This window comes from Pristiophorus japonicus, chromosome 9 (genome assembly GCF_044704955.1).
Source record: "Pristiophorus japonicus isolate sPriJap1 chromosome 9, sPriJap1.hap1, whole genome shotgun sequence".
NCBI classification, from domain to species: Eukaryota; Metazoa; Chordata; class Chondrichthyes; family Pristiophoridae; genus Pristiophorus; species Pristiophorus japonicus.
The window spans coordinates 208,222,963-208,243,182 of record NC_091985.1 but is presented as its reverse complement, the minus strand read 5'-3'; the positions used below and the strand labels follow the sequence as shown (position 1 = coordinate 208,243,182).

Below are 20,220 nucleotides of genomic sequence, written 5' to 3'. Positions count from 1 at the left end.
ATGTTAGTAACAAGAGATTAAACCAACAAAACCATCAAAATTAGTAATGAGAATGACAAATATCATACATTTCAAAGGCAATTACAACCAAGCCCTAAGCTGCCAATGGCATTGAATCAAGTATCTCCTGAACTTTGGGCAAAGCATAAGAATCATGTTGGGCAAGTACATTCTGCAGTACCCCATCGGGTACAATTGATAAAGAACGCCGTGTTACCAAGCATTAGGCAGTACAGACTGCCTCCAGAGGCAGAAGATGGGATAGAGCCAGTCATTTCTGCATTGTTGGAACAAGGAGTTTTAGAAAAGACACAGAGCCCGTGTAACACTCCGATACTGCCCATACCAAAGGTTAATAGGCCGAATGAATGGAGATTTGTGCAAGATCTGAGAGCTATTAATAAGATAGTAGTCCCTATCACCCCTGTGGTACCGGACACCAACATTATACTATCTGCTATACCACCAACAGCAACTGTCTTTACTGTAATAGACCTGTGTTCAGCTTTTTTCTCTATCCCGTTAAATCAAGAAAGTCAGTATCTGTTTGCTTTCACCCACAAGAAGCAGCAGTACACATGGACCAGGTTGCCCCAAGGATACACCGAAAGCCCCGCAGTATATGCAGCAGCAGTAAAAAGAGACCTCGAAGACTGTTCATTATCAGACCAGTCTGTACTGCTGCAGTATGCGGACGATTTGCTTGTGGCTTCTAGCCACGGATACAGATGCATGCAAGATTCCCTGAAACTGTTACAGCACCTATGTGAAAGAGGGCACCGAGTGTCGTTACAAAAGTTACAATTTTGTCAGACTCAAGTCCAGTACCTGGGTTTTCACATATCTAAAGGGCAGAGGCAGCTAGGACCAGAAAGAATTCAGACAATTATCGAGAATGGGATGCAGTCCTAAGAACAGCTGCCCTAAATGATGCCCCACCCAAGGTGGAGTGGACCCCAGAGAGAGAGGAGGCATTTAAACAGTTAAAGAAAGCCATTACTAATGCTCCGGCGTTGGGACTTCCGAATTATGGTAAACCTTTTCAGATGTATGTGAATGAGAAAGAAGGATTTGCAACAGCAGTACTAACCCAAGAACATGGTGGGGGAAATAGACCAGTTGCTTATTATTCGGTTTTGCTGCCTCCAGTAGTAAGGGGAATGCCAGCATGTCTACGTGCTGTAGCTGCTACTGCGGTCATGGTGGAAAAGTCGGTACCTATTGTTTTGGATCATCCATGTACTGTCATTACAGCCCATGCTGTGTTATTACTTTTGAATTCAGCTGCCACACAACACTTTACAGCGTCTCGAAGAACAGGTTATGAAGTATTACTGCTGTCACACCCTAACTATACCTTTCGACGTGCACCGGTAGTGAACCCAGCCACCTTACTCCCTACTAAAGAAGTAGAGGATCCAGACCAGCATGATTGTCTGTTAACGGTGGAAGTAGCCACCTTACCAAGACCAGATTTGCTCACAGAGCCCATGGACAATCCTGATCTTATTCTCTGTACGGATGGATCATCACATAGGCCGTCGGATGATTTGTTTTTGGAAGGCTATGCTATTGTAAATTCCCACGAAACTGTTGAAGCATTCGCCCTACCTCCCGGAACCTCGGCTCAGGCTGCTGAATTGTTTGCCCTCACTAGAGCTTGTATAATAGCTAAAGATCATACTGCTAATATCTATACTGATTCTAGATATGCATTCGGTGTGGTCCATGATTTTGGACAACTGTGGAAAAAAAGAGGCTTTATCACCTCTGGTGGAAAGCATATTAAGCACTCTCAACTGGTGCTTAATCTATTAGACGCCATTCAGTTGCCAAGTAAGGTAGCCATTATCTAATGTGCAGCTCACACAACCGGTGAGGATGAAGTATCAGTAGGAAATAGGAGAGCTGACAAAGCAGCCAAACAGGCCGCTTCGGCACAGGCAGACTGCCTTCAAGCAGTCTCAGTTTCCCCTCCATAGGTACTTGACATCCAACAACTTAAAACAGCCCAACAACAAGTTACCATGCAGGAAGGAAGAACTTGGGAAAACCAGGGTTGTTTTCTAAAAAATGACATTTGGTATCACCCTGATGGGCGAACTTTTTGCCCCTGTCTCGCCTAGCACACGGTCAGGCTCACATGGGCAAAGGAGGGATGATACATGCTATTAATGCACAGTGGTATGCACCAGGAATAACAGTAGTAATTGAGAAAGTTGCTAGAACATGCCAAATTTGTCAACAAAATAACAGAGGTAAAAAACCTGCTGGATATGATCATCTACCCCAACCAAGTATGCCCTTTGAAAATGCCCGAACAGTAGTAAAAATTCTATTTAAAGAAATAGTACCAAGATATGGGATACCTATGGGAATCAACAGTGACAGGGGAACCCATTTCACCGGAAAAATAGTGCAAAACCTTGCAGAAGCGTTAGGGTTCCAGTGGAAGTTACATATGCCATATCAGCCACAGTCCTCGGGAATGGTAGAAAGAGTAAATGGGATAATAAAATCTACCCTTACCAAGGTATGTCAGGAGACTGGACTGAAGTGGCCAGAAGCCTTACCATTAGTATTGTATACAATGAGAAACCAGAAAAACCGAAACACTGATTTCACACCACATGAAGCCTTATTGGGAAGACCAATGCCTACTGGCGTAAAACCACCACTGGCAGATGAAAAAATAGCATTAATTTGGAATGATGAAAAATCACTAAAGTATGCTCAGGCCATGTGTGAAATAGCAAGAAGTCTGCATGAACAAATAAAGCAGACACAGGTGCCCCCGTCGGAAGGAAATATGCACCCTTTCAGACCTGGAGATCAAGTGTTAGTAAAAACATTAAATAAAGAATCCTTTTCTCCTAGGTGGAAAGGACCGTATCAGATAATTCTCACAACACGAACCACTTTGAAGTTGGAAAAGCACCCGAACTGGGTGCATGCAACCCGCTGTAAATATTATTTCCCCGACGAATTACAGCCGAAGGAAAAGGCATTGAACCAGGACATACTACGGTCGCCCGACTAAGAAAACAGCCATCTTCTCGCTGAAGAACTGTACCTGCTCTTATATTAAATATTTGGACTTGAAAATATTGCCCAAAATTCACGGACGGATGTCAGAGCTCATTTGTGTGCCAGTTTGGGCCTTTATTATTTGGGTCACTGTTACTATCGTGTGGACGTGTTTTTATTGTAATGACTTATTTCAAGAGTGGTATAGAAACAAACAAGAAAGGGAAGATGGGAAGGGACTCTTGGAAAAATTATAAATGGACGTTAGGTATACTGATCATTTTAGCGACAGGGAACTCCCGGCAGGAGGAAGAAGTCCTAAAAGAAGGAAGAGTATGGAAGGGAAAGTTGTAAGGTAGGGAATTTTACGGCACGATGTGAGGCATGTGGAATGAAGGAAGAAAGAGGGGAGTTCCAGTTTATAATGGGGAAAGGGTATCAGTTGTTCATAGAATACCAGGCCGATGTGTGGATGAAGTGTACCCACAGCACGGGGAAAAACAAGAGATGGGGGTACATAGGAGGGCCGGACGAGAGAAAAGACTTCCTCCGTTATTCATATACAAGTATGGTGGTAGAAGGGCAGCGGATGTTGTGCATGAATAACACCCCGGTGAATGGAGGAGACCCATTTGTGGTAAAATGGTCAGTAAAAGAATCCGGCCACCCAGAAGACCGAGACCCGGGACACCTAAAAAGGATACTGACCACTTGCATCCCAGTGGTAAGATCCCCAGGTGTATTAAATCTAACAATACGAATTAAATATCCCCCAAAGAAAGAAGGTGGTTGCCACACAACCAGTGTTAAGGTATCTTTTGAAAAAGAAAGACCCCAAAGAAAGAAACGGGATGTATTAGAGACTGTGTTAGGTGGAGTGGGAGCAGGAATAGGAGCATTGAACTCCATGGATATCGAGACCCTACAAAATAAAATCCAGGCCGTCGGAGGACTGGTAGGGGAAGATATAAAAATCAGAAATGCCTGGGATGAAGGATTACAGCAGTACTGAAGCTTTCTATACACCCCATAGTAATCGTAGGTGTGGTTATGCTTGTATTATTAATAATCCTTTGCGGAATGTGGATAAAATTAAAAAATGTAATTAGTCAAGTAATAGGCATGCTCTCCGAAATAGAAAGAAAAGGTATATACATGAAAGGAAGGTTAAGTCGCTTAGAGGAAAAGGTTGATGAAGACGAATATCTCCAAATGCGACCCTATCCTGAAGGGTATACACCCACTTTTGCTCAAGAAGAGAAATTGTGTTGATCTAAAAAATAAAAAGATCAACAAGGAGGGAATTGTGGAAGAAAGAATCTATGAATCTATGGCTTATGGAAAAGGGAAGGGTTAAATTCTGTTTTTGTTATGCTTAAAGAAATAATAGGACTAGAAAAATAGCCACGCTTTTTTAGCCTTGAAACTTAGAGATGCAATTAAATGACCATCTGGTATTAAAAGGGAGTCTCCTTTTATTCTGATTATCAGACTGTGAACAGAGAGAAACTATGCAAGGACAGATAGAGTGTGTACCTTCCGAGACGACCTTTGTACTCGCGGGACTAATGAATAAGATCATTTTCTATTTCTGTATTCAATTTCTGTATAAAGATAGGGACAATTTGCTTGTACAGCAGAGTTTTGCCTTGGTACGGTCCAAGCAGGCTCTCCAAGATATATCTCGCTTTTTAAAAATAAATTCTCTCGAAGTGCACTTCTGAAAGTCTCCGCCTGAGTTAATTTAAGCTAAATATTTCCTCGACACTGAGGATCGAGTGATTCGGTCAGAACTTGATGCGAAGTTTGGTTTGAGTTTCCAGTCTGCAAATCCTGCCCTTCTAATACCCTGGAAAGGAGTTTACAGAAACCATTACTGCAAGTACAGGACACATTCAGAACAGACAATTGTAGAATCCATGGAACATTCTTGCCTCTCTTGTTCCTCCAAAGCTGTAAATCCTCATCCCATACACTCTCCGTCCTCCCTGTGCTGAAATTCAAACACATCGCACGTCTGAAGACACCGTATCCTCCACTACCAGTTTTCATCACCAACTCTGTCTGGGTTCAGTTCTACACTCTCTGGTTCCCCTCCCTCTCCTCCCCTGAAGGTGCTGACTCTGGCTGGGTTCAGTTCTACACTCATTGGTTCCCCTCTCCCTCCCCTGAAGGTGCTGACTCTGTCAGGGTTCAGTTCTACACTCACTGGTTCCCCTCCCTCTCCTCCCCTGAAGGTGCTGACTCTGTCTGGGTTCAGTTCTGCACTCACTGGTTCCCCTCTCCCTCCCCTGAAGGTGCTGACTCTGGCTGGGTTCACTGGGACCGTGTAGCCCCGCCCACACTTTGCTGTTTTGCAAAGATGGCCACGCATGCGCTCTACATCTTGATGAATCTCGGTGGCGGCAAACAAACCTGCAGCTTTCCTTTATTAATAACAATAATAAGAATAACTTTTATTGATATAGCACCTTTAATGTAGTCCAACGTCCCAAGGTGATTCACAACAGTGTTACAAGACGAGTTAGCCTAACATCTGTCACAGGACATTTGGAAAAGCATAATTCAGTCAAGCAGAGTCAGCATGTTTTTACGAAAGGGAAATCATGTTTGACAAATTTACTGGAGTTCTTTGAGGATGTAATGAGCAGAGTGGATAAAGGGGAACCAGTGGATGTGGTGTATTTGGATTTCCAAAAGGCATTCTATAAGGTGCCACATAAAAGGTGACTGCACAAGAGAAAAGTTCGCAGGGTTGAGGGTAATATGGCTAGAGGATTGGCTAACTAACAGAAAACAGAGAGTCGGGATAAATAGGTCATTTTCCAGATGGCAAACAGTAACTAGTGGGGTGCCACAGGGATCGTTGCTGGGACCTCAACTATTTACAATCTATACTAATGATTTGGATGAAGGGACCAAGTGTAATGTAGCCAAGTTTGCTGATGATACAAAGATGGGTGGGAAAGCAAGTTGTGAGGAGGACACCCAAAATCTGCAGGGGATATAGACAGGCTAAGTGAGTGGGCAAACATTTGGCAGATGGAGTATAATGTGGAAAAGTGTGAGGTTGTCCACTTTGGCAGAAAGAATTAAAAAGCAAATTATTATTTAAATGGAGCAAAATTGCAAAGTGCTGCAGTACAGAGGGACCTGAGCATCCTTGTGCATGAAACACAAAAAGTTAGTATGCAGGTACAGCAAGTAACCAGGAAGGCAAATGGAATGTTGGCCTTTATTGCAAGGGGGGATAGAGAATAAAAGCAGAGAAGTCCTGCTACAACTGTACAGGGTATTGGTGAGGCCACACCTGGAGTACTGCATACAGTTTTGGTCTCCGTATTTAAGAAAGGATATACTTGCATTGGAGGCTGTTCAGAGAAGGTTCACGAGGTTGATTCCGGAGATGAAGGGGTTGACTTATGAAGAGAGGTTGAGTAGGTTGGGCCAATACTCATTGGAGTTCAGAAGAATGAGAGGTGGTCTTATTGAAACATATAAGATAATGAGGGGGCTTGACAAGGTGGATGCAATGAGGATATTTCCACACATAAGGTGAAACTAGAACTAGGGGACATAGTCTCAGAATAAGGGGTCGCCCATTTAAAACTGAGATGAGGAGAAATTTATTCTCTCAGGTGGTTGTAAATCTGTGCAATTCTCTGCCCCAGAGATCTGTGGTGGCTGGGCCAATGAATGTATTTAAGGCGGAGATGGACAGATATTCGAGCGATAAGGGAATAAAGGGTTATGAGGAGCGGGCAGGGAAGTGGAGGTGAGTCCATGATCAGACCAGCCACGTTCTTACTAAATGGCAGAGCAGGTTCGAGGGGCCAAATAGCCTATTCCTATTTCTTATGTTCTTATGTTCCCATTACACAGTACCAGATCTAAGATAGCCTGCTCCCTGAATGGTTCCACAAAGTACTGTTCAAGTAAACTATCCCAGATACACACGATGAATTCTTCCTCAAGGCTACCTTGGCCTATTTGATTTGTTCAATCAATATGAAGATTAAAATTGCCCATGATTATTCCCGTTCCTTTTTTACAAGCCTCCATTATTTCTTGATTAACAGTGTAGCTATAGACTTTGCCCACCAGTGAGTGTAGTATTTATTCTGTATCTGTCAATCTCTGGTTAGCGAGTATGGCTTTTCCTTTATATCTGTAAGTTTATGGTATGGAAGAGAGGTTTTCACTCTGTGCCTGTCAATTACTGGTAAGTGAGTGTGGGGTTCATTCTGTATCTTTCATTCTCTGGTATGCAAGTGTTGCGTTTACACAGTCCTTGTCATTTTCTGATATGCGAGTGTGGGTTTTACACGCTATCTCTCAGTCTCTGGTATGTGAGTGTGAATTTTTCTCTGTATATAACAGTTTTTGGTGTGTGTGTGGATTTCACTCTATTCTCGTCAGTCTCTGGTATGTTAGTTTGTGATTCCTCTATCCCAGTCAGTTTCTGTTATGTGAATGTAAGCTGTATTCTGTACCCATCGGTTTCTGAAATGTGAGTGTGCATTTTAATCTGTCCATGTCTGGTTCTACTCTGCGATTGTGGGTTTTCCTCTGGCACTGTCAATTTTTGGTATTTGAGTGTTGATTTTCTTTGTGAGCGCGGTTTTACTCTTTATTTTTCAGCGTTTGATATGTGAGTGTAGGTTGTAATCTGTATCTGTCAGTTACTGGTGTGCGAGTGTGCTTTTCACTCTTGACCTTTCAGTTTTTGGTATAGGTGTGGATTTTATCTGTAAATTTCAATCTCTGGTAGGCAAGTGTGGGTTTTACTCTCAATCAATTTCAGGTAATGTGGGCTTTAATCTGTACCTGTCAGTTTCTTGTACGTGAGTGTGAGTTTTATTTTGTATCCATCAGTCTATGGTATGTGAGTGTGAGTATTATTCTGTGAATGTAAGTCTCTGGGATGTGTATGTGGGTTTTCCTCCTGTCAGTTGCATGTTATGTGAACGTGTGTTTTATTCAAGTGTGTGAATGTAGATTTCACTCTGTACCTGTCAGTCTCTTGTGTGAGTGTGTGGCACTTTTTATCTGTACCTGTCTGTTTCTGTTATGAGTGCAGTTATATTCTATACATCACAGTTTCTGTTATGTGAGTGTGGAGTTTACCACATTCTACCTGTCTGTCACTGGTATGTTAATGTGTGTATGTTTTCTGTACCTGTCAATGACTATATGAATGTTGATTTCATTCTGTGCCTTTAAGTGTCTGGTACAGCTGTGGTATTGTGGGTTTGACATTGAATCAGTCAGTCACTTTCAGGTGAATGTTGATTTTACTCTCTACCTGTCACTCTCTGATATGTGACTGTGTGTTTTATTCTGTATCAGTCCATCTCTGGGAAGTGAGTGTGGGTTTTATTCTGTATCTATCTGTTTCTGATATTTGAGTAAGGGTTTTAATCAGCACCTGTAAGTTTCTGTTATGGGAGTGTGGTTTTTAGTCTGTATTTCTCAGTCTTTGGCATGTGAGTGTGGGTATTACTCTGTATCTATCAGTCTCTGGAATGTTTTTTCTGTACTTGTCAGTTTCTGGTGAATGACTGTGGAGTTCACTAACTATCTGTCTCTGGAATGTGAGTGTGAGAATTTGTCTGTAGCTGTAAGGGCCTGGTATGGGAATGTGGGTTTCATTGTCAGTCAGTCAATCTCAGGTACTGGAAGTGATTGTGATTCTCTCTCAATCTGTCATTCAATGTGTCTGAGTGTATGAATCATTATGTTTCTCTCAGTCTCTGGTATTGTTTGTGAGTGTGGGATTGATTATGTATCTGTTAGACTGGTGATGTGTGAGAGTGTGGGATTGATTATGTATCTGTTAGACTGGTGATGTGTGTGAGTGTGGGATTGATTATGTATCTGTTAGACTGGTGATGTGGAAGTGTGGGATTGATTATGTATCTGTTAGACTGGTGATGTGTAAGTGTGGGATTGATTATGTATCTGTTAGACTGGTGATGTGTGAGAGTGTGAGATTCATTATGTAATTGACAGTCTCTTGTATTGAGCTATTCTTGCTCTGTGTGAGTGTTGGATTTGGTTCCGTCTCTACCTGCTGTAGGCGGATGATAGTTTGAGATTATCGATGACTGTCTCAGGAGGAGGTTTGGTTCAGTCCATTACCTCCGTTTCTCTGCTCTTGTAAGTTAGCTGTTGGGTTTGAGAGTCAGTGTACAGACACCAGTGTGGATTGACACCGTGTCAGTGTCTAACTGATCGTGGGTGAGAGTAAGGGAGTGAAATTGGATCTGCCTTTCAGTGCGATATGATTGGATTTTGAAATAACATATTATTGTACTACTCCAAGTGACTGTGGGATTCATAATATAACTCTGGAAATTTAGATCACTGTGGGACTGACAGCTTCTGGTGCCTGTGACAATATGATTGAAGTCAGTTCTGTGTCTCTGCGCACGGAGAGTGATAATGTACTTACTGTGGGTGAGAAGGAGCTGTCTGCACTGTTCCTTGTGTTCCGGGTTGAGGAAAGACCACATTTATTCTGGCTTGATGTATTTTGCTGAGAATAATAATAGGAGAACACTATTAGTTATGATATGGACAGAATATGGAGAGAATATAAAAATAAAGTTATTTATTACAATGCGTTTGTTTGTAATAAAGTAAAGTATCTGGAGAGAGGAATCCGTGATACAAACAGTGTCATTGCCTGATCTCACTGCAGTGCAGCGGCACTCAGATTCCCCACACCAGGTGTGTAGGATGGTTCTATAGTAAGTTATCAGCATCCAGACACAACCCAAACCCAGCACTGGTCCATGAATGGGACCACCCGATTGGCACAGTCCAGGTTTATATCTCCCACTCCCATGAGGCTACCTGTAAAATTCTGAATTCCTTCCTGGAATATAATCACAGGTACCTAGGCTGTACAACAATTGTTCTCAGTCTATTGAATCCAAGTTGAGGGCCTGTGTCATTAACAGAATGTCACAGTGACCGGATCCTGATGTATCTGAGGGAACGACAATGTATCTCTCGATCACCAGCAACACGGTTCTGAGAATTCAACGCACCAAAACAAAATAACCCATTTTTGAAATGTCTCCTATCACAGTCCTCTTCTGGTGCCTGCAATAGATGCACTTTGTGACACTCCTCACATCCTCACTCTCAGGCTGTGTTTCCACTGTTCAATGTCCAAGAACAACAAGCACTGAGATTGGAACTGAATCAGGAACATTCATTACTGATTTGGGGAAAGAAAGCAGCAATGATTTGAAAGAGCGAGGTGATTTACTTTCTCTGTTACCTTACACTGTACACACACAGCCCAAGAATGGCCTCCCCCTTCCCCGATTCACTCCATGTTCCAGAGCTAGTTCCTGCTCCATTCTGCCTCTTACAGACAGCCCCCAACAGCCGCTGAATTTACCCCGACTCAAAGCCCATCTGTGGACACAGTCCCAATGCGATGAGCTGCTGTAAGGAGGCTACTGTTTGCTCCCTTACTCGGGCCCGGGATATCTCCGCTCCCTGATGTGTTCAACGATCATCAGCCCAGCACAGAGGAAACGGCAGCCGCTGACAGAGCTGGAGGAGGGGAGCTCGCCTGGGCCCTTCCCGTCGGTTTAAACACTGTGTGGGGAGGAGAGGAGCAGCATGTATTTAGCACACGCTCAGACCATCTTTTTGTCTCAAATTAAATTAGCAAAAATGGGATTGTTTCGCAAGTTGCTTTTATCACTAATTAAATGGGCCACATTGAGAACATGTTAGTTATCATCCGAATTACTGAAACAACGATTGTGTGAGCCTGACACTGGGGTAAGAGTGCCTAAACTATTCTACTCATTCCGTAGTCTCTGGTGTGTATGTTACCCTGTCAGTTTCCGATAGGCGAGTATGGGTTTTACTTGCATATTATTGTTCAGATACGTGGGTGTGGGTTCCATATTGTACCTGTCAGTTTCTGCTATGTGAACGTGGGATTTATTTTGTACCTCTCTGTTTCTATTATCTGAGTGTGTATTTTATTCTGTACCTGTCAGATTTGGCGGTGAAGGTGAGATTTATTCTGTACCTGTCAGTATCTGCTATGTGATTTGAGATTTATCATGTACCTGTCAAGTTTTGATATGCGAGTATGGGGTTTATTCTGTACCTGTCAATTTCTGAGATGTGAGTATGGGTTTTATTGTGTACATCAGTTTCTGATATGTGAGTGTGGGTTTTATTCTATACCTGTTAGTTTCTGCTATGTGAATGTGGGTTTTATTTCAGCTACTGCTATGTGAGTGTAGGAATTAATATGTACCTCTCAGTTTCTGGGATGCGATTGTGTTTTTTTTCTGTACCTGTCAGTTTGTGGTAGATGTGTGGGGTGTCAGTTTCTAGTATCTGAGTGTGGATTTTTACCTTTATATGTCAGTTTGTGCTATGTGAATGTGGGATTCATTACGTATCTCTCAATCTGGGGTAAGCGAGTGTGTGTTTCCTCTGTACCTGTCAGTTTCTGGTATGTGAGTGTGGGATTTATTCTGTATCTGTCAGTTTCTGTATCTGTGTGTTGCTTTTATTCTGTACCGGTCAGTTTCTGGTATGTGAGAGTGTGTTTTATCCTATATCTGTGAAATTTACAGATCAGAGACAGCCCCAACAGACAACAGTTTTTAACATTATAGTGGACAAATGTGATTCAAAAATATTTGGAGTAGAGACGAGCTATTAATACATTATATAAACCATATTTGTCAGGGGTACAGTGAGTGAGTGTGGGATTCACTCTGTATCTGTCAGTCTGTGGTACAGTGAGTGAGTGTGGGATTTATTCTGTATCTGACAGTCTGTGGTACAGTGCGTGAGTGTGGGATTCACTCTGTATCTGTCATAAATGCAAGTGTTTGTTGTTGCTGTAGAAATTAAGCTTTTCAGTTACTTACAGTGGTTAACATTTACGCAGAAGAAATTGTCAGAAGCAGCCTCGTGGATAACCATCGGGAAAGTGCTATTACTGGTGAGATCACGATTTGCTCGAAGCAAACTTGACTAATAACTCTAGAGGTGATGGAAAAGAAAGCAACATTTGGGGACGTTTGAGCGAGATGAGAAAACATAATCAGCGCGAGGAGCCCGATCAGAGAGCTGGTGGGCAAGAAGCATTGAGCTCCTGTTTACTGCCCGATGCTATTTCCAAAACAACAGGGAAGAACAGTCCCTGGATCTGGGAATTTGAGGAGCACATGGAACCTGGAGGCAAATCATCCCTTCGAGCCTGTTACAAAAGGAACAGGGGGAGGCCATTCAGTCCCTGTTACATAGGAACAGTGAGCTATTCTGCCCCTCGACTCTGTTACATTAGAAACTGGAGTTGACCGTTCAGCCTTGGAATCTGCTTTACAGGAATAGATGGACGCCATTCAGCCCCTCCAACCTGTTACAAATGAACAGGCAGCCATTCAATCCCTCAAGATTGTTGCATAGGTACAGGAGGTGGGCATTCAGCACCTTAGCCTTGCTATAAAGGAATTGGTGGAGGCAATGCATCGACTGGATACTGTTACACAGGAATAGAGGAGGTCATCCATCCTCTGGAACCTTTTACATCAGAATAGGAGGAGGCTATTCAGACCCTCAAGCATGTTACGTAGGAACTGGAGGAGGCCATTCAGCCCCCCGAGAATGTTATAGGAACTGGAAGAGGCCAATAAGCCAGTCGCACATCTTATAATGCAACTGGAGGAGGCCACTCATCCCACCTAACATTACACAGGAACAGGAGGTGGCTGTTCAGCACCTAGAGTTGTTAGACAGGAACAGGATTCTTCCCCTCGAGCCTATTAGATTGGATCAGGAGGATGCCATTCAGCCCTTCCATTCTGTTACGTGGGAAGAGGAAATTCAGCCTCTCTAACATTAGAAAAGAGCAGACCACTCAGCCTTTGATTGTGTGACATGGGAACAGCAGGACGTTTTTCATTCCCTCGAGCTTCTTACATTAGGAACAGGAGAAGACCACTCAGTCCCTCGGGTCTGTTACATAGGAACAGGAGTAGGCCAATTCCACCCCTCGGAACTGTTAACCAGGAACAGGAGGTGGCCATTCAGCCCCTCGAGCCTGTTACAGAGGAATTGGAAGAGTCCATTCAGCCTCTCCTGAATGTTACATAGGAACTGGGGAGGACAGTCAGCCCCTCGAGCATGTTGTATAGGAACTGGGGGAGGACATTCAGCCCCCCGAGCATGTTGTATAGGAACTGGGGGAGGACATTCAGCCCCCCGAGCATGTTAAATTAGGATCATGAGCAGGCCATTCAGCCCTTTGATCCTGTGACATGGGAGCAGGAGAGGGCCATTCAGCTCCTCGAGCCTATTACATTAGGAACTGGAGGAGGCTATTCAGCTCCTCGAGCGGATTACATTAGGAACTGGAGAGGGCCATTCAGCAACTGGAGTTAAAAAGCAATAGGATGACGCAATTATGCCTGCCGAGTCTGTCACATTAGGAATAGGAATAGGACAAGGACAATCATCCCCATGGGATTGTTTCATGGGAACAGGAGGAGGGCATTCAACCCCTCGAACTTGTTACATAGGAACTGGAGGAGGCTATTCAGCCCCTGGAGTCTGTTACACAGGAATAGAAGTGGCTATTCAGCCCCTGGAACCTGTTACATAAGAACTAAAGGAGGCCATTCATCCCATTCTAGCCCGATACATAGGTACAGGGGGAAGGTCAATCTGCCCCTAGAGTTTGTTACATATGGACAGGAGGAGGCCATTAACACCCTCGTGTTTATTACATTAGGAACAGGAGAAGGCCACTCAGTATCTCCAGTCTGTTAATTTAGGAACAGGAGGTGGCCATCAGCCCCCTCGGGCCTGTTACACAGGAATAGGAGGAGGCCATTCAGCACCACAAAAATGTTTAATTTGGATAACCTGTCTGTGATCGGTACCTACTGTGTGTGTGAAGGAGCTGGTTGCACTGTTCCTTATGTCTCAGGTGGAGGAAACTTCACATTTGTTCCAGTTCCTTCAATTCCATGCCTGTAGGAGGAGAAGGTATCTCTGATCATTCAAGAATAGGAGAGGTAGAAAAGACTAAAAGTGATGAATGTAATCGTTCAATTAATATTCATTATGAACATTCACAAATGGAAGCCAGCGAGACAAACAATGTCAGTGTCTGACTCCACTCCAGTACTGCAGCACTCGGCTTCTGCACACCAGGTGTGTTGGGCAGATTTACAGCAATTTACTGACATCCAGACACAACCCAACCCCTGCCCTGTTTCAGGAATGGGACGACCCGATGGAGCACGGACTTTTACACAGCTCAGATTGCTGCTCTCCTCTCCCAGGGCACTAACCGTTCAACCAGAAACAAAGAGCCGCTGTTTAAAACATGTCCTTCACATTTCTCACCCGGTGCCTGCAATAGATGCTCCTTGTATAAATCCTCAGTGTCCGGCTCTGCTTCCACTGCTCGCTGTCCAATGACAACAAACACGGTGAGACTGGAACTAAAGCAGGAACGTTCACTACTGGTTTGGAGAGAGAAAGCAGCAATGATTGTCAACAGCAGATCCTTCCCATTCTGTCTCCCTTAATCGGGACACACGCTGTCCACACACAGCCCGAGAATGGCCTCTCCCTTCCCCCACTCACTCCACGCACTGAGACCAGTTCTTGCTCCACTCCGCCTGTTACACACAGACCCCGACTCCCCTTGAACTTCCCCCGGACTCAGTGCCGATCTCTGAGCCCATCTGCGGACACGTTCCCAAAGCGATGTGCTGCTGTAAGGAGGCTACTGCTCGCTGCCTTACCCCGGGGCCGCGGTGTCTCCATTCCCGGCTGTTTAAACCATCTTCTTCCGCTCACTGAGTGAATGGCGCTTACAGGCAGGGCTGGGGGAGGGGAGGGCGCATGCGCTCTTCTGCTCACTGGAAATCGACTCGAGGGGCGGGGCTTATTCGCGCATGCGCAACTCTGCAATAATTCAGCCTTCAAAAAGCAAAGTGCACTTTTCTCGATTTACTTTTATCAGAATCTGAGCAAAGGAACTGGGCCTGGGGGGCAAGGGCAGAGAATGTTTAAAGATGGGGGCCTTGCCCCTTTGAGATGCTCAATTTGGGATCATTCCGTGCAGGGTTTTTTCTCTTCGTGAGCCTGTCCTCACAAAGCAATCCTGCAGAAACATCGGAGGGACGGGGGAGTAGGAGTGTTTGCTGGAACTGTGCAGGAGTTAATATCTGACAGAAACTGTCCCAGTTTAGTTTAATCAGAGTGAAACATTCGGTCACTGAGAGTAATACCGAACGGCCCTGAGCTGCAAGATTGCAGAGAGTACAACAGGCAAGCGAAGGTTAAATATGGGACCTTGTTTCTCTCACTCTCTGACACTGTCCCGCAGTGTGGGATTAATAATGTGTCTGTCTGTGGTACAATATCAGTGAGAGAGGGGACTGCATCTTCTGTCTCTTTAATGGGATCTTTCAGGATAAAACCGGACCTCACAGGTCAGTCTAGAACTGATACTGTGCATGTTTCTGTGTCTCACCGTCCTGCCTCGCACTCCCCTGTCTCTCTCTCTCAGCCCACTTTTCTCTCTCTGTCGCTTTCCCCTTTCTCTTGTACTGTCTGTGAAGGCGGGATTCTGTTATTTCGCGTGATGTGGAAACACTTATGAGTACAACACAATAGGAGCAGGGAGGTCTTACTGCAGTTGTACAGGGCCTTGGTGAGGTCACACCTTGAATATTGTGTACAGTTTTGGTCTTCTAATCTGAGGAAGGACATTCTTGCTATTGAAGGAGTGCAGCAAAGGTTCACCAGACTGATTCCCGGGATGGCAGGACTGACACACTGACTGGATAGAATAGACTTATATTCTCTGGAATTTAGAATAATGAGAGGGGATCTCATAGAAACATATAAAATTCTGACGGGATTGGACAGGTTAGATGCAGGAAGAATGTTCCCGATGTTGGGGTTGTCCAGAACCAGGGGTCACAGTCTAAGGATAAGGGGTAAGCCATTTAGGACCGAGATGAGGAGAAACCTCTTCACTCAGAGAATTGTGAACCTGTGGAATTTTCTACCACAGAAAGTTGTTGAGGCCAGTTCGTTAGATATATTCAAAAGGGAGTTAGATATGGCCCTTACGGCGAAAGGGATCAAGGGGTATGGAGAGAAAGCAGGAATGGGGTACTGAGTTTGCATGATTAGCCATGATCATATTGAATGGTGGTGCAGGCTTGAAGGGCCGAATGGCCGACTCCTGCACCTATTTTCTATGTTTCTATGATACTGTTTCTGTTTCTCTCTCTGTTGCTATACATGACGGTGTGGCACTGTTACTGAGCGTTATATGGAGACACTGATACCAAGTGTAAGACTGATAATGTGTCTGTCTCTCTCTCTTTCGGTGTGCTGTACATGAATGTGTGACACTATTATTGAGCGTAATATGGATACACAGTTCGGGAGTTTAAGACTGATTCTGTGTCTGTCTCTCTGTCGCTCCCTCTGATAGCCATCTCTGGGTGGTGAGCATGGTATGGATAGTTCACCAGTTACTGTTATATGTCCCTCATTTTCGGAGGAGAGAGAGAGACAAAGAGAGGGTGGAGGGGCGGTGAACTCATAATTTCTATTTTCACGTTAATCAAACATATTTCTGCGTGCGAACAATGTAATAACTTAACAGCATATATGGGTTAAGCCAGCCACTGCTGTGATTGGCTTCTGCCCCTGAATCTGGGGAACAGACACTGAGGAACGCCGGCCTCAGTGTGTTTAACACTTACTGAGCTGGGAAACTACAACTAACCCCGAGAATCGGCAGCACAGGCCGAGCGGAGAGGAAACCCTGTGCTGGGAGCTGTAAATCTGGGATAGTTTGTGCTGTGAATGTGCAGATGTGAACATTGTATGAGTGAGAGTGTGTTAAAGGGGCGGCCGGGTGAGACTAATGTCACTGTGTTTGTGGGTCCGTCTCATTGCCGGATTCCAGAGTCCCTCTTGTGTAAAATTCAAAGATTTCCCTGTCACAGGATCGCCCTGCTCCCCTGCTCAGGTCTAAAGTGGGAATTAAACGTCAAGTTTGATGTGATTTTAAATTTCAATCGAAAAACAGAGAAAATGTCCGCGATCGGGTGAGAGAGCGCGATCAGTGCAGCAATGAAACGGGTTTAAATCCAAATTGCTGCCTTCAGTTCGGAGGAAGCTTTCTCGACAACAAACATCCCGGTGTTCGGGACAGAAAGAGGCCAGTCTGGGAATCTGGAGGGCCCGGGTTGAATTGGAATCGGACAGTTAATGAGGAGAGAGAAACACAGAGAGGCTGGAGGTGCGGGGAGCTGACAGCAGGATGTCTCCGCCCCGTCCGCTCGCTACCTTTAAGTTGCTCTGTGCCGCCGCCTCCCGTTTCATTTCTGACCGAGCTCTGGCTGTCAGAGATTTTCCACAGAGCCGCCGATATGACTGACTGCCGCCGCCGCTCAAACCAAGGCCCCCCGCAAGAAGAAGAAGGCGGCTCCCCGCTCCAAGTCAGCCGGCCCCACGTTGGGCGAACAGATCCTCAAGGTTGTGGCCGATGGCAGCGATCGCAAGGGAATGTCCCTGGCCGCGATAAAGAAGGCTCTGGCGGCCAAAGGCGTGGATGTGGAGAAGCGCGGGTCCCAGATCAGGTTCAGTATCAAGAGGAATGTGACAAATGGCTTCCTGGTGCAGACCAAGGGCACGGGCGCCTCGGGCTCCTTCAAAGTCGCTAAGAAGGAAAACCAGGGGAAAGTGGGAAGGAAGGTGAAGAAACCAGCAGCCAAGAAATCTCCAGCCAAGAAACCAGCAGCCAAGAAATCTCCAGCCAAGAAACCAGCAGCCAAGAAATCTCCAGCCAAGAAACCAGCAGCCAAGAAATCTCCAGACAAGAAACCAGCAGCCAAGAAATCTCCGGCCAAGAAAACGAGCACCAAGAAGGCGCCAACAGTAAAAAAGACAGCGAAAGCGGCGGCTGGGAGAAGGCGGCAGCGGCGAAGCCCAAGAGCCCCAAGAAGACCTCGGGCGCAAAGGTGAAGGTGGCCAAAAAGGTGGAAAAACCGAGGGCCAAGGCCAAATCAGCAAAACCCAAGAAAGCAGCGCTCAAAAAGTAAATACAAAGTGCAACTTGTAAACATCTGAACCCAAAGGCTCTTCTCAGAGCCACCCACGCCTCTCAGAAAAGAGTTGATCCCCGAATCAAATGATCCCTGTCCCGGGGCCGGGCTCAGATTTCAGACAAAAATCATTGAACATGAAGCCAGGATCCCTGGTGACTCGCTGACATTGGCTGCACTCACCCCTCCCCCAGTGTCTGCAATAAAACACAGCGAATGGGATGTCCGGCCCGGGCCTCACTGTAACTGGGGATGTGTTCGGCTCCAGTCTCAGTTCCTGCTCATTGTCATTTCACAGATTCAGGGGGAGAGTCTGTGAGACGGTGATACTGGCGGAGATACCCCGCCTCACAACTCAAACCCCAAACACCACATTCTCCAAATCAGCTGGAATAAGGTGTTTGTAAACTGCTGAACCCGTCTGTGAGAGGAAGCGTGGGGAGATGGAACAAGGTCTGAGATTGACAGGGAAGGGGCTGTATATCGGCGGGAATATTCGCGATTGTTAATTGTAACGGGACTTTATTTAAAAGCTTCAGGTTCCTGGAAGTCTTGAATATAAATTCCGAGTCTGTTTCGGTTCTATTGTCGGAAAACGGTTTGAAATTGGCGGCTGCAGAAAGCTGGAGGCGGAGCTGGAAGATCAGAGGCCGCTCTCTGCTCTGTCTGTCAATCTTGACTCTGTCTCCTCCCCTTCCCGTCTCTCTCACTCTGCGCTTTCTCAGTCAGGTCGGCTCCGGCTCTATAAAAAGGAGCCGGCAGCAATTCACTTCTCATTCAGCGGCAGTTTAACTGAAGAGTCATTATCATGTCTGGTCGAGGGAAAGGAGGCAAAGGATTGGGTAAAGGTGGAGCTAAGCGGCACCGTAAAGTGCTCCGTGATAACATCCAGGGCATCACCAAACCAGCCATCCGCCGCCTGGCTCGCCGTGGCGGTGTCAAGCGGATCTCAGGCCTGATCTACGAGGAGACCCGCGGGGTGCTGAAGGTTTTCCTGGAGAATGTGATCAGGGATGCAGTCACCTACACTGAGCACGCCAAACGCAAGACGGTCACTGCTATGGATGTGGTGTACGCTCTGAAAAGGCAGGGCCGCACTCTCTATGGATTCGGCGGCTGAATAACTCGACCCTTTTCCCCAAACACAACACAAAGGCTCTTTTAAGAGCCACCCACCGGTTCACAGAGAGAGCAGCGACCTGGGGATCGGAGCGCGGACATTTGGGTTGGGAAATGGCTTCGGCTGTTTAATTAATGGAAAGAAAGGTTTGGATTTATATAGCGCCTTTCACGACCACCGAACGTCTCAAGACAGAAACAGAAAATAGGTGCAGGTGTAGAATAGGCCATTCGGCCCTTCGAGCCTGCACCGCCATTCAACAAGATCGCAGCTGATCACCCACTCCAGCACCTCCACTTCCCGACCCCCGCCCCCCCCTCAGCCGCAAGGACCACATCCAACTCCCTCCCGAACACATCCAATGAACAAGACCAATGAAGTACTTTTGGAGTGTAGTCGCTGTAGGAATATGGGAATTATTAAATATTTTACAACTATTGTAAATATGAGAGATCAAAAACTCCGGCTGACAGTCACAATTACTGGGCAGGATACACAGTCCCAGACATTACAGTCTCCCCACACAGATAATTCCTGTCATGTGAGGTTTCTGTGAGAATCGGTTAAATGGGACGGCACTGGCGGGATCGATGCGGGACTTTATGTTTTCAAGAAGCAGTGACCGGGGATTTATTCCCGCCCGGTACAGACCGATCAGGGAATGGAACAGAATTCAAACCGGAATGTGGCAGAATGGGATTGGTGACTTATAATGGGGCACAATCGCCGTTATAAAGAGCGGGATTCTTAAATTGCTGGCGGGAAATTAGATTTTATTTAATCTCTGTTGGTTGATATTCTGAAATCGGCGGGCTTTTTGAAATTGACCAACTGTCAGTTTCAGTTCAGCCAATCAGGATCCAGTATTCTCCGCCCTTCATTTTCACTATTGGTGCTTGGTTCAAACTTGATTGGCGGTCGGGCTGCAGCCAA

At 45.5% G+C, this 20,220-nt stretch overlaps 1 long non-coding RNA gene and 1 pseudogene across 3 annotated transcripts in view; one reads left to right on the top strand and one right to left on the bottom strand.

Annotated features, from left to right (window-relative positions):
- LOC139274091 (zinc finger protein 585A-like) overlaps window positions 1-20,220 on the top strand; it is a 104,545-nt pseudogene that overhangs the window by 29,896 nt on the left and 54,429 nt on the right.
- LOC139273558 (uncharacterized) overlaps window positions 1-20,220 on the bottom strand; it is a 37,844-nt gene that overhangs the window by 4,992 nt on the left and 12,632 nt on the right. For 2 of the 3 annotated variants that reach the window (XR_011595195.1, XR_011595194.1), the window contains exons 1-4: window positions 14,838-14,923; window positions 13,969-14,055; window positions 11,949-12,063; window positions 9,482-9,565 (exon numbers count right to left, since the gene is read on the bottom strand). This is a non-coding gene — a long non-coding RNA (uncharacterized lncRNA). Of the gene's footprint in view, window positions 1-9,481; window positions 9,566-11,948; window positions 12,064-13,968; window positions 14,056-14,837; window positions 14,924-20,220 lie in introns of those variants that run through there. The other variant, XR_011595196.1, reaches the window with a different exon arrangement.